This window comes from Macrobrachium nipponense, chromosome 19 (genome assembly GCF_015104395.2).
Source record: "Macrobrachium nipponense isolate FS-2020 chromosome 19, ASM1510439v2, whole genome shotgun sequence".
Classification (NCBI taxonomy): Eukaryota; Metazoa; Arthropoda; class Malacostraca; order Decapoda; family Palaemonidae; genus Macrobrachium; species Macrobrachium nipponense.
In genome coordinates, this window is record NC_061088.1 from 62444417 (window position 1) to 62456730 (window position 12314).

Genomic DNA, 12314 nt, shown 5'->3' on the forward strand with positions numbered 1-12314 from the left:
GAAATATACTCGTTTCTGCTAGTAGGGTTATGGTGGACCGTTGAAGGCGTTTATTATATCATATGTGAAAGTCGGTTTTTGTGAATGAAAGCTTAGGGAGGGTTCTTTATTACTTGAATACTCTTGTTATTAAACAGAATATGCGTTAATATCCAAAACAAGTGGCCGACTTCCCGTTGACTGGTATTCGTTTGTAGGTGATTAAAGTGGTTGCTGCTTATAAGTGGTTTCTAACTACTGCTGTTTTGTTTTAGAGTCACAGGTATACATTATATGGACCTGATGCTTTTTCTGGCGGAAACTAAACATACTTTTTTCGTTTAGCGAAAATAATAAATCACTTATATGTTACGCTAGCTATATTTTTTAGTTCCAATGGTACAACTATTTGTATTATTACCGTTTAAATGAAGAATGGATGGAACTCACCGTTTTTAAAAGTGAATATATGGGTTTTTGGGAATCCATATTTTATTTGATGTGCTATTGATGGAGAAAACTTCAGGTTAAAATTGAAAGGGTTTGGGCGAGGTAAACAAATGTAGGTGTTATAAAATTAATCTTGTAGTCGGGGCCGTTTACCCTTCTATCATGGAATTCCTTTACTTAATGTCTGAAATTCACATTTTAGCCGTCATTTTTAGTCTTCATTCTTTTGGGTTTTATTTAACCGTATTATAGTATAGGTATTAATGTTGTTCATTTTTGATCACCTGCAAAACTAACTAGCCATTGGAGTGGGCTAAATGGAAGCTTCAACTGGGACATGGTTACCCAAAATAAAAAACTACTTGCTAGGAAATATTGGGCCTACGGATAATATTGAGCATGGCTCTTTAGGCCGTTGTTGGTTAATCAAACATGTTAGCGTGTTTCCATTGATTACAAAAGATTACCATATAAGTAAAAAGACATCAATAAGGTTGAGGTGGCTGCATAAAAATGCAATTTTATGTAAAATTACTAATAACAATGTCGGTAAATGAAACCATACCACCGAACATAGGTCAATACTCCATAACTTCATTTTAGTATTATTTTAATCTTTTTAAGAGGAGTTACAATGCAATGGGGTCCTAAATCCAACTTTGATTGCCAAGCTCGTAAAACGGGTCTGTTGATATTATATTTCCGGTTGCTAGAATCCCACGTTTTTCATTATTTTAGAGGCTAGGAATTCAACCTGGGTGGCAGTAATTTTTGGTGTTCTTGCTGTTTAAATGTGATCCTTTGAGGAAACCCAAAAAACACAATTCCAAAATTTTGACATTTTAATTTTGCTTCAAACAAGTGGCCCGTTTTATTTTATATAATATATTATATAATATATATATAATAGATGTAATTATTATATATATATATATAGTATATATATGTTTCAAGAAATAACGCTCGACAAATAATTCTAAGCTGCGTTCCCACCCAACCATCCAAGATTGGAAATGATCACTAGCAACTCCTCTTGGTAGACATTAGAGGAGGGTCCTCACACTGAGGGACCTGGGGCAACCCGAACAAAGATGTAAGGTCTGTAATGGTAAGGTAAGGTAAAGGTCTTCTCTCGTCTCATCCCTCTCTCTCTCGTCTCTCGTCTCTCTCTGCGTAGAAAAAAAAGCATTATGGTTATTGGTAGATAACGAAATTAATTGTCCTGAGCAATCGTTCTATAGAATAATCTCCATAAGGAATCAATGAAACTGGCAGAATTTAATTTTTACTACTTCAGGGCATCTTGTCTCTTCCTATTTTTAATGAAAAGGCGTCTGGCGGATCATTGAACCTACGAAAAGTTATTATCTGCTTAGTAAGTTCCGTTTGTCTGTTTGGGATAAGTTTTGGGGCCCGGTTATAAAAAAAACTTTGTTTTAGGATTTATCTTCTGAAGTAAAATTGTTGGTACCCGTTTTGGATTCCTCTGCAGTGAGATAAACCTGGGATGCATTCATCCTTTTCATTTTATACGAAAATGAAAAATGTTACTTCAGAAATATATTGCATTGAGTTGTTCTTGCACAAGGATTCCTTAGACCTCACCCTTGATATTTCTGTATTTTGAGTCATGGTCTAAGTATGGCAACATTTCAGGTGCAGGATTTGGAATAAAAGCGTTTTGGAGAAGTTAGATTTCACTGTTTTCAGCTGATGTATCAGACAAGCTTCAAGAGTAAGTAGATATAGCTCGATATGGAGATGCCATTACATCCTCCACTTTGCTGTAGGGATAGTTTTTTTCTTCTTCTTCGTCTTCTTCTCCTTGTTTTTATAAAATTTTTAGGTTTTCCTTTTACGTGAGTATATGTTGTTGGAAACCCATAATGTTTTCATCACATCCTGATGTAATTGTGATTCTGTGCCCAAAGTCAATATTCAAGGTCATAAGGTCACAGCAATGGCAAAAATCATAAGAACTGTTATTGATATATTGGTAAATGTTGTAATTTCAAATAAATCATTCACTAAATTATCAGCATCTAATCATGTGTCACTTCAAGCCCTTGTGGTATTTCCTTCACAATGACAAAGGGCCTAACAGGTGTAGATTCCGATTTTTTTAGCGAAGCCGTCAATTATGCGATGGCTTCGGGAAGTAAGTCGTGCTCTTACTCAGACCAGTTTCTGAGGCTACATCATTTACTGGAAGGAAAAAGCTAAAGCAGAGGAATTTATAATTTGTAAATTGAATTCTTGATCTTCGTTATTCCGTCGTCTAAACCCGAGGTCACAAATTTCTTAAATATCGATTTTATGTCCATTTCTGAGACAGGGCATCTCTGTCTCTGAAAATTCATCATGGTTTGACAAAATATTTTAATTTAGACTCGTTTATTCTTGTGCACGCTTTATGGGAATGGAAATGTTCAGGACTCAAAGGTGTAAATATAAAAAATTACATCTAATATGAAATATTCATATAGTGAACACAAAAATACACTACACAAATGCCTAGTTATATTATGCCAATGACCGGGTTTTTTTTTATTTTATTTATTTTTTAAGCTGCATTCTTCCATCTAAAGTGTCTAAGGACTTTACCGTTTCCTTTTAGTTTTCCGTAAAAGAAAACTTTTGTGCTGGTTTTGTCTGTCCGTCCGCCCTCAGATCTTAAAAACTACTGCGGCTAGAGAGCCTTCAAATTAGTATTTTAAATCATCCCTCTCCAATCATCAAACATACCCAAGCTCAGCCCTCTAGCCTTAGTAGTTTTTATTTAAATTCAGATAAAGTTAACCATGATCGTGCGTCTGGTGCCGCTATAGGTGCCACTAACTCAGGCTACCACCTAGTTGTGGCTTAAAGTTTCCTGGCCGGGGGTGGGAAATTTCATGGGCCGTGACTGAGAGTTGCATGCAGCATTCATTATATGCTGTACAAAAAACTCGATTGCGCGGAAGAAACTTCGGCGCGTTTTTTACTTGTTTATATTTAAATTTTCTTTTTGAAAGTAAGATCAAAAGCCCTAGACACATATCTGTCAGTGAAATGACGTCGCCTTTCACAGACGTCCCCTTTCAAGATGGAGAACTCTTGGGCATATGAGATTTATTCCAGCGCTGGGGTTTTTTCCTTTTGCAGTGATAACATGAAGCTTCAGTTCAAAGAACTGTCAAATAATCCTTCTCATGGACATATTCGATAAAACTGAGTCAGTATCTCTCCTCTCCTCTCTCTCTCTCTCTCTTCCTCTCTCTCTCTCTCTCTATCTCCTCTCTCTCTCTCTCTCATCTCTCGCTCTATAGTAAAAAGGAGACTTTGGAAAATGTAGATCTGTGGAAAATACTTGGCAGCGAGATGAGAGAGAGAGTAAAACCAACGTTTGAGGGGAAACCCATTCCTGTGTTAGGATTGCGATTTATTTTTATTTTTCTTAGAGAGGATTATGTCTTTGCTTCTTTTAGTGAACCGTTGAAAATTCATGAAATGTGTTTTTGAGAAAACATTTCCAATCAACGATTGCTTCCTAAAGCGTTTGATCCAACAAAAAGGGGTTTAGTGTCCGTTCCGGTTGCACCTTCGGGGTGTTACACTGTAGGCACTGTGAAAGGGTATTTAACATATCTCTTTGGCTTCTATCTGTACATATGATTTAGCATTTAGTATATATCAGGTGTTTGACTATCAAAGTATCTCTCTTGATTCCTTAATTTTCATAATATTTGTGGCATTACACTAATGAAGAAGCCCTTGCAAAGTAATCGAATAAGAAATCTCAGATGCTTCAAATTATCACCAAGCTTCCCTCTCCTTTTTCCTTCTTGGATGAAATGAATGAAACTTTGTCTCGTCTCATCAGCCTAATCAGAGTTATTGGAATTCGATGGTTTTATCCTCTTCTTTTAGTTATATGCAGAAAACGATGAAACGATTTTCACGATGAAATGGCAGAATTTATTCCATGGGTTTTACCAGTCTCCAAAAGATTAGCGCTGGTCCCATCAATATCTGCCGAACAAACTGAAAAGCTGTAAATTTTCTATGTCCAAACAAATAATAGCAATGGCTTAAAAATTTCATAACATTTTTACACGGAAAATAGTTAGGTTGTGCGTAATTTCATTTACATAGAACTCCTGTAACTTCTTTACAGAAGTTTATCAAGTCATCCTTCAATACATTTCGTTGCTTGATTAATCGTCAACACACTGATTCATCGTCTCTTTATCAAATTGTATAACTTTATCTAAATGCATGTTTTTATCCCCCTATCGACAATTTTTGTGGAGGATTTTAAAAATTCACAGCGGTTAACGGAACTAAGCCTGACTTTTAATAGTTCTACAAAACTTATATTTCCTGCTCTGCGTCGTAATTTCTACAATGAATGCTAGGGAGCGGTTTTCTGTAACTTCTAGACAAGAGCTTTTTATAAGTTAAAAAATCTCTCTCTCTCTCTCTCTCTCTCTCTCTCTCTCATTAAAGGTTAGCGGTGTTTTAATCTACATAAATCTGTATTGTACACTTTTATGTAAACCACAGCTTAACTATTTTTTTACCTTTTGTGTCTAACCAGAGTAAAATTCAGCGTTATGGTAGTACCCTACGACCACTTCTCTCCCTCTCTCCTCCCTAAATTCTATTACATAATATTCATTGTTTTTATCCATGATGATTTCGATATCTTTGTCTTTGCTAATTAAAAAAAAAATCATCAAAAGAATTAACTTAAAAAGTGAAGTGTGTGCGTATTTTTCCAACGTTAAACTGTTTCTCTTTACAAGGGTGGTTCCTTAGAAAGAACCGCACAACTGTTATTGTTATACTCATAAGTTTGACTACAGCATCACAGATCAACTCCTTGTGCAGGTAATTCCACAAGGTTGGCAACGCATTTAATCTTCCTGTACACTCTGCGCTAATCGCCTCTATCTTGTAGGCACCTTTTGGATTGATATATATATATATATATATATATATATATATATATATATATATATATATATATATATATATATACGTATGTGTGTGTGTTTGTGTGTGTGTATAACATATATATATTATATGTATTTATGTATGCACACATATATAGATATACACAGTAGTGGTTATTGTTATTGTTTTTGTTGTTATACAGTTGTTGTTGTTATTGTTGAAATAATCATTACCTAAGCAAATTTGTCCCATTCATAATGACTTATTGAAAAAAAACAATGTTATGTTATTCATATCCATGTGTGTGTGTGTGTGTGGGGTGGGGGGGGCACGTAACCAGGAGGACCCCCCTTAAAACCGCCACTGCATAGCCTATGCTTTCCAGGCCCTATTTTACCTCAATAATCTTACTATTTTTGAATCTTACTCTTCCCTTCCCTCCTAGTTCATTACTCTTCCCTTCCCTCCTAGTTCATCATAAGCAGTCTTCACCAAATTATCCTCCATTTTTTCCACTTGACCAATTCATTCTTAAAACCCGACTTGCTCTATTCTTTCACTATTGCTAACCTTTTGATCTCGTCTGCATATCACCACTTGTTTCACCATTTCAGTTGTTCTCACACCAGATACACGATACAAACAATTCAACTCATTAGAATAACTTTTTTTTAAATCTGTTTGTTGTCTGACTCACTTCTGCCGTTGTGCCATTATCTGCAGTAGATACTCCTGAAAGAAGTTCCTCCATTCTTCCTCCAGTAATGTTAACAGTAATTGCTCCATCTTCCTTTTTTCCGTTTACCCTCATCCCTGTGGGGGGTTAGTACATACAGTGCACCTCAGGTATTACTTACGGATCTTTGCAGCGTCCCTTCGGGCCCCAGCTGCATCCCCTTTCATTCATTTTGCTGTACCTCTGCTCATGTTCTTTTTCTTCCTTCTTACTTCCCGCCCTCTCCTAACAATTGGTTCTTAGTGCAACTGCGAGGTTTTCCTCCTGTTACACCTTTCAGACCTTTCTACTCTCATATTTCCTTTCAGCGCTGAATGACCTCATGGGTTCCAGTGCTTCGCCTTTGGCCTAGATTATATATTCCTATTCCTTTTACCCTCATAACGTTTTATCTCTTCCTACCTTTTTACTCCCTCCTCATACAGTCATGTTCAAACTCACAAGTTGTTGCATTTCTTCTTCTCCATCCCCAATCAGTGTTGTTATCAATTTTAAGCATTAGCCATTTACCAGTTGTTCATGATTAACTCTTTTTATCCTACTTCATTGGGGAAAAAATTTCTTGATCTATAAATTGTCATACTTGATTTTAATATCGAAATAGCATTTTTCTGCCAAACACTGAACACTTCTGATGGTTCGGAAAGGAATAGCCGTCATATTTCTTCATCACGCATCAGACGCTGCTTTGCTTTGGATAGAAATGCCTTGTTGATTTAACATCGACTTCCACGCCTAAATAAACTCCCGCTGTCGAACCCATTTTTCTTCCTGCAGATACAGTGTTTTTCTTTCGTAAAGCAAATTTTTCTTGTAAACATTGATCCAGCTCCTGCCTCGGTATTTATCCTCATTGTCGTCACATTTGCTTAAGAAGTTAAAGATGACTGGAGAACAAAAGAAAACGAGTCCTTTACTATCCCACCATGTTCATACAAAATACTGTTACTAAGAATTTTACTAAGCATATATTCCTGAACGTGCCTCATCATAGTATTTAATTGTGAATGGTGCTTAATTAGGATACTTTTTAATTGAAAAATGGACTTGATGCATGATAACACAGCTGTTTTCTTTAACCAGTTTTCCAGTAACCTGTTACGCAAACACAAGGTGACAGTGTGCATTACACAAATAAGCATTGGGAGAAATCTGTTGATTTTAGATCCCCCTCAATAATCTAACTATTTTTGGATCTTACCCTTAAGATAGAAAAAATGTGAAATACCAAATGATTTGAGTTTACTGATGTGTAGAAGGAACGAAGGAGCCTAGCACATCTACGGAATAGGAAAGTGATTAAGATTAGTAGACCAACAAAAGAGAGTTGTTCATATACGGAACAAACCTTCGGTCTTAACATTAGGATTTACTAGCACCAAGCTGGAAACCAGTAGAATTAAAATTACACTTGTGAGATCCAGGGACTATTGGCATCTATACCAGGTCACGGGGCATGTATACCCAGAATGCCCACGGCTACCTGTGACCCACCAGTTATTTTCCTACCGCCTTTAAGATAAGACGTGTTTGCTGTCTATCTGATTTAAAGCCGGTTTTTCAGTTTGCCCGTTTTTTATCCATTTCATTTTTCATTTCTTATTACTTTTCCTTCTCCGAGTGTGCTCAGTGTGAGTGAAGAGTGTATAAGTGGTATGATGGAGATTTTTGCCTCAACATCGGGATCGTCTGCCGTTTCGAAAAGGAGACAAAGGAAATACCCAGGAGTCAGTGGCTTTCCATGTTCTAGATTTCTAACTTCGGTGTCGAGGGATCCTCATCCAACGTGTAGTAGGTGCAGGGAAAACGTATGTACGGTTACTAATCCATGTTCTGTTTGTCGCAGTTGGTTGGTGGAACAGTGGAAGAAGTTCTATGAGAAAGGCCAATACAAAAGGAAGGTGGTGACGCCATCTTTGGATGACCAAACCTTACCGGCTTCTTTTGTATCGGCAATAAACCAGGCTGCTCCATCTGCTTTTGATTTGTCCCATACCCCTTCGGTTTCTCCTAGCGATTCAGTATCGGAAACGTCAGGAGGGGCCTTGGGTAATTTTATAAATAATATGCACGCTCCTTTGTTTCCAGCAGGTAGAGGGGGAGCACCGCATCTTTGTTCCAGGCTCCGGCTCCCGAAGCGCATAGGTTGGACGGTACGTGGTCAGCACTAGGCCTACCAGGTGTACCAACCTTGGATGGTTTGCTTGCGCATTATATGGCGTCACGGTTCCAGCAGGGTCCGGCAGCGCTGAATGTTCCTCATCCCCCTGGCTTGCAATTTATGGGAATTAATTCCGCGGCTACGCCATCAAATTCGATGTTTACACCGATGCAGAACGTGGGAGGTAGTTTGGCAGCAAACGTGCGGTTGCCAGCAGAAACCTCACAGTCTCTCCCTACGAGAGGAGTGACGTCACAACATACGTCACACACCGATATGGCAGGCGTGATGACGTCACAGACTGCTTCTCGGCCTATTTCACTGCACCCAGACTCTAATACGCCTTCTGACTCGGCAATGCAAACTGTAATGCAGAAATTACAGGATATAGAGAAGAGAATGGATAAGAGAGACAAAATGAAAAGGTGTGATTCGCCTTCTTCGTCTTCTTCCTCTAGTTCGGCGTCATCGTTAAGTCCGATAACGTCAGGGCAAGCGCCAGTCAAGCATTGGAGGAGGATTCGGGAGTTCGCGACTGATCCTCGGGCTAAGAGGTGAAGAATCAATTCTTCTTCATCTTCAGACCAAGACTGTCGTATCCAAGTCAGCAGGAAGGTCGGGAAGTCAGTGGCTAGTAAGCACAAGGCTAGCAGACGAAGCCTTTCGCAAGAATCCGAACAAGCGAGAGAGGCGACGGACTAGCTGCCGATGCGGAGTTGCCAGTTCGGATTACAAAGTCTACAATACCGCTGGTAAAATCGACGTTTGCGGCGAAAGGTGCAGCAGAGGATAGAATGCAGGTCCCAGTTTCGCCCGTAAGGCCATTCAAAATACGTACGAAGGATGATAAGGCTCCTATTAAAAGTACAAAGAATAGGGAATTGGCAACCTCGTCGGATACGTTCATGGAAGGCAGTGTCCGTCTGGATGAAAGGTCGAGGCTCATCTTGGAGATCTAGATCGGAAGAAGACAGTGAGACATAACATCCCTAATAGAGCCACAAGACCCTCTTCCCCAAAGAGGCTAACTCATTGGCCCTTTCACAATAGAAACAACAGAGGGAGGGGCAGTAGGGGAAGAGGGAGAGGCTCAAGAAGATAGGATGGGCGCCTCTCATCACTCGGCCACACCAGTGGGGGGTTGCCTGGCAAATCACTGGAAGGTGTGGCAGGAACTAGGGGCAGAGCAGTGGGTGGTGGATGTTCTCAGGATCTGGTATTTGATCCCGTTCGAGGTAACCCCGCCCCTGACAGATCAGCCATTGCCCCACTTCGCTTATGCCCACAAATCTCAGAAGGCCATTATTCTGCAGGACGAAGTGAAGAAGATGATGGAAAAAGGAGCTGTGGAACAAGTATGCAGTCCGTCGAAAGGCTTCTACAGCAGGATTTTCCTGGTACCCAAAGACCTGTCAACTCTGAATCTGTTTATAAGGAAAACCAGTTTCAAAATGGAAACTCCAAAAACGGTTCTACAAGCAGTCAGGATCGGGGACTTTATGCTGACAGTCGATCTGAAGGACGCATACTTTCAGATACCAGTCCATCAGTCTTCAAGGAAATTTCTCTGCTTCAGTCTTGCAGGGAAAGCTTTCGAATTCAAGGTCCTGTGCTTCGGATTGAAAACGTCTCCTCAAGTTTTTACAAGAGTGTTCACTCTCGTGTCGACGTGGGCGCATGCTCAGGGGGTCAGGCTAATAAGATATCTGGACGATTGGCTGGTGATAGCAAAGTCCAGGGAGAAATTACTCAGGGACAGGGCGACCCTCCTGCAGCTTTGTCACAACCTAGGTATTGTGATAAATCAGGAGAAGTCGCAGTTGGATCCAAGTCAACGTTTGGAGTATCTGGGAATGGTTATAGACACAACAGAAGCCAAAGTATTCCTGACAGACCAAAGAATAGAGAAATGCAAACAAGTGGTGAATGCCTTTCTGGAAAAACAAACACAGCCAGCAAGACAGTGGCAGGTGGTACTGGGAATCCTAACCTCCCCGGAGAAGCTAGTACCACAAGGAAGGCTACACCTTCGGTCCCTACAATGGAGGATGAAGGAGTTTTGGTCACCAATAGTAGATCACCCGTACGAGCAAATTCCCTTGTCGGCAGAAGTGAGGAAAGACTTACTGTGGTGGGTGAACGACAACAATCTGACAGTGGGTGTCCCCCTTCAACAATCCTCTCCAAACCTCTTGCTGTTCTCGGATGCGTCACTAGAAGGCTGGGGAGCCCATATGGAGGAGTTGATGGTGTCAGCAAAATGGAGTTGCAAGGACAGAGAACTCCATATAAACGTGCTGGAGTTAAAAGCAGCGTTTCTAGCTCTACAGGAATTCAGGGAGAGAGTAAAGGGTCACTCAGTGGTATTGATGTCAGACAACACCACAGTAGTAGCTTATATAAACAAACAAGGAGGCCTAGTTTCTCGGCAGTTACATGTGATGACAGTTCAACATCATCAGTGGGCTGTAGAGAACCTGGTAGACATCAGGGCCAGGTATATTCCGGGAAAAAGGAACACAGTGGCCGACAAGTTGAGCCGCAGGGATCAGATTCTGGGAACGGAGTTGTCCTTGCACCAACAGGTAGTGGACAGGATGCTCATGTTGTGGGAAGGACCGATCATAGACCTATTTGCAACTAGGTACAACAAAAAGTTGGAAGTGTATTGTTCGGTAGTCCCAGACGCAGAGGCAGTAGCAGAAGATGCGCTACAACACCCTTGGGACAATCTGGACGTGTACGCATTTCCTCCATTTTGTCTAATCCGTCAGGTTCTGAACAGGGTAATGCGGTCTCAGAACCTCAAGATGACCCTGGTAGCTCCGTTATGGCCGAAGGCAGAGTGGTTTCCAGACCTACTGGAACTCCTAATAGATGTGCCGAGAGAGTTACCCCCATGTAGCAACCTACTGTGTCAGCCGCACATAGAGAGGTACCACCAGTCGGTGAAGTCCCTATCGCTTCATGGGTGGAGACTGTCAAGTATCTCCTCCGAGCGAGAGGGTTTTCGCAGAAAGCGGCAACTCAGATGGCAGGAAATATCAGAAAATCATCTGCGACAGTATACCAAGGAAAGTGGTCAGCATACTGTGATTGGTGTCGTAGAGGGAACTTGTCTCCACTCGGTACCACTATTCAGCAGTTAGCAGACTTTCTGATACATCTCAGAACAGGAAAGCATATGTCTGTATCTGCAGTGAAGGGGTACAGGGCGGCTTTAGCCTCAGTCTTACGAATGAAAGGAGTGGACATTTCGTCTTCATGGGAGTTGGCCATGCTGATGAGGAGCTTTGAACAGTCATGTCCACCAAAGGAACTAAAAGCCCCAGATTGGGATCTGACCATGGTACTGGGTAGTCTGACAAAACCCCCCTACGAACCACTAAGGCAGTCCACGGATAGGAGCCTGACCCTGAAGACAGTCTTCTTATTGGCCCTGGCTTCAACCAAAAGGGTGGGGGAGCTACATGGCCTGTCATATCTCATAAAGCACTCGAGAGGTTGGAGGTCAATGGTATTTGAGTTTGTTCCAGAATTCGTGGCCAAGACCCAAAACCCAACAATAGTAGACGGCAGATTCGACTCCTTTACCATACCTTCCTTGGCAGACTTTGTAGACAATGACAAAGATGAGATGCTTCTGTGCCCCGTCAGGGCACTAAGGGAGTACTTATGAAGAACAACGCACCTCAGGCCGGGATGCCGGAGATTGTTCGTAAGGACAGGACGGAACAAGAAGGAAGTGTCCAGGAATACAATATCGTTTTGGCTAAGGGAGACGATCAGAAATGCTTATATGACAGAAGACAGAAGGTCAGATAGCCAGGTGGGAGCTAGAGCTCATGACATCAGGGGCTTGAGTGCCACTCTGGCATTTAAGAAGAACATGTCTGTGGATAGAATTCTGAAAGCTGGTGTGTGGAAACGCCAAACAACTTTCACCTCATTTTATTTGAAAGACGTTGCCCATAGATCCTTGGACACTTTTTCCTTGGGTCCGGTGGTGGCAGCCCAACAAGTGATATAGCTCATCCAGTACCCCTGGCG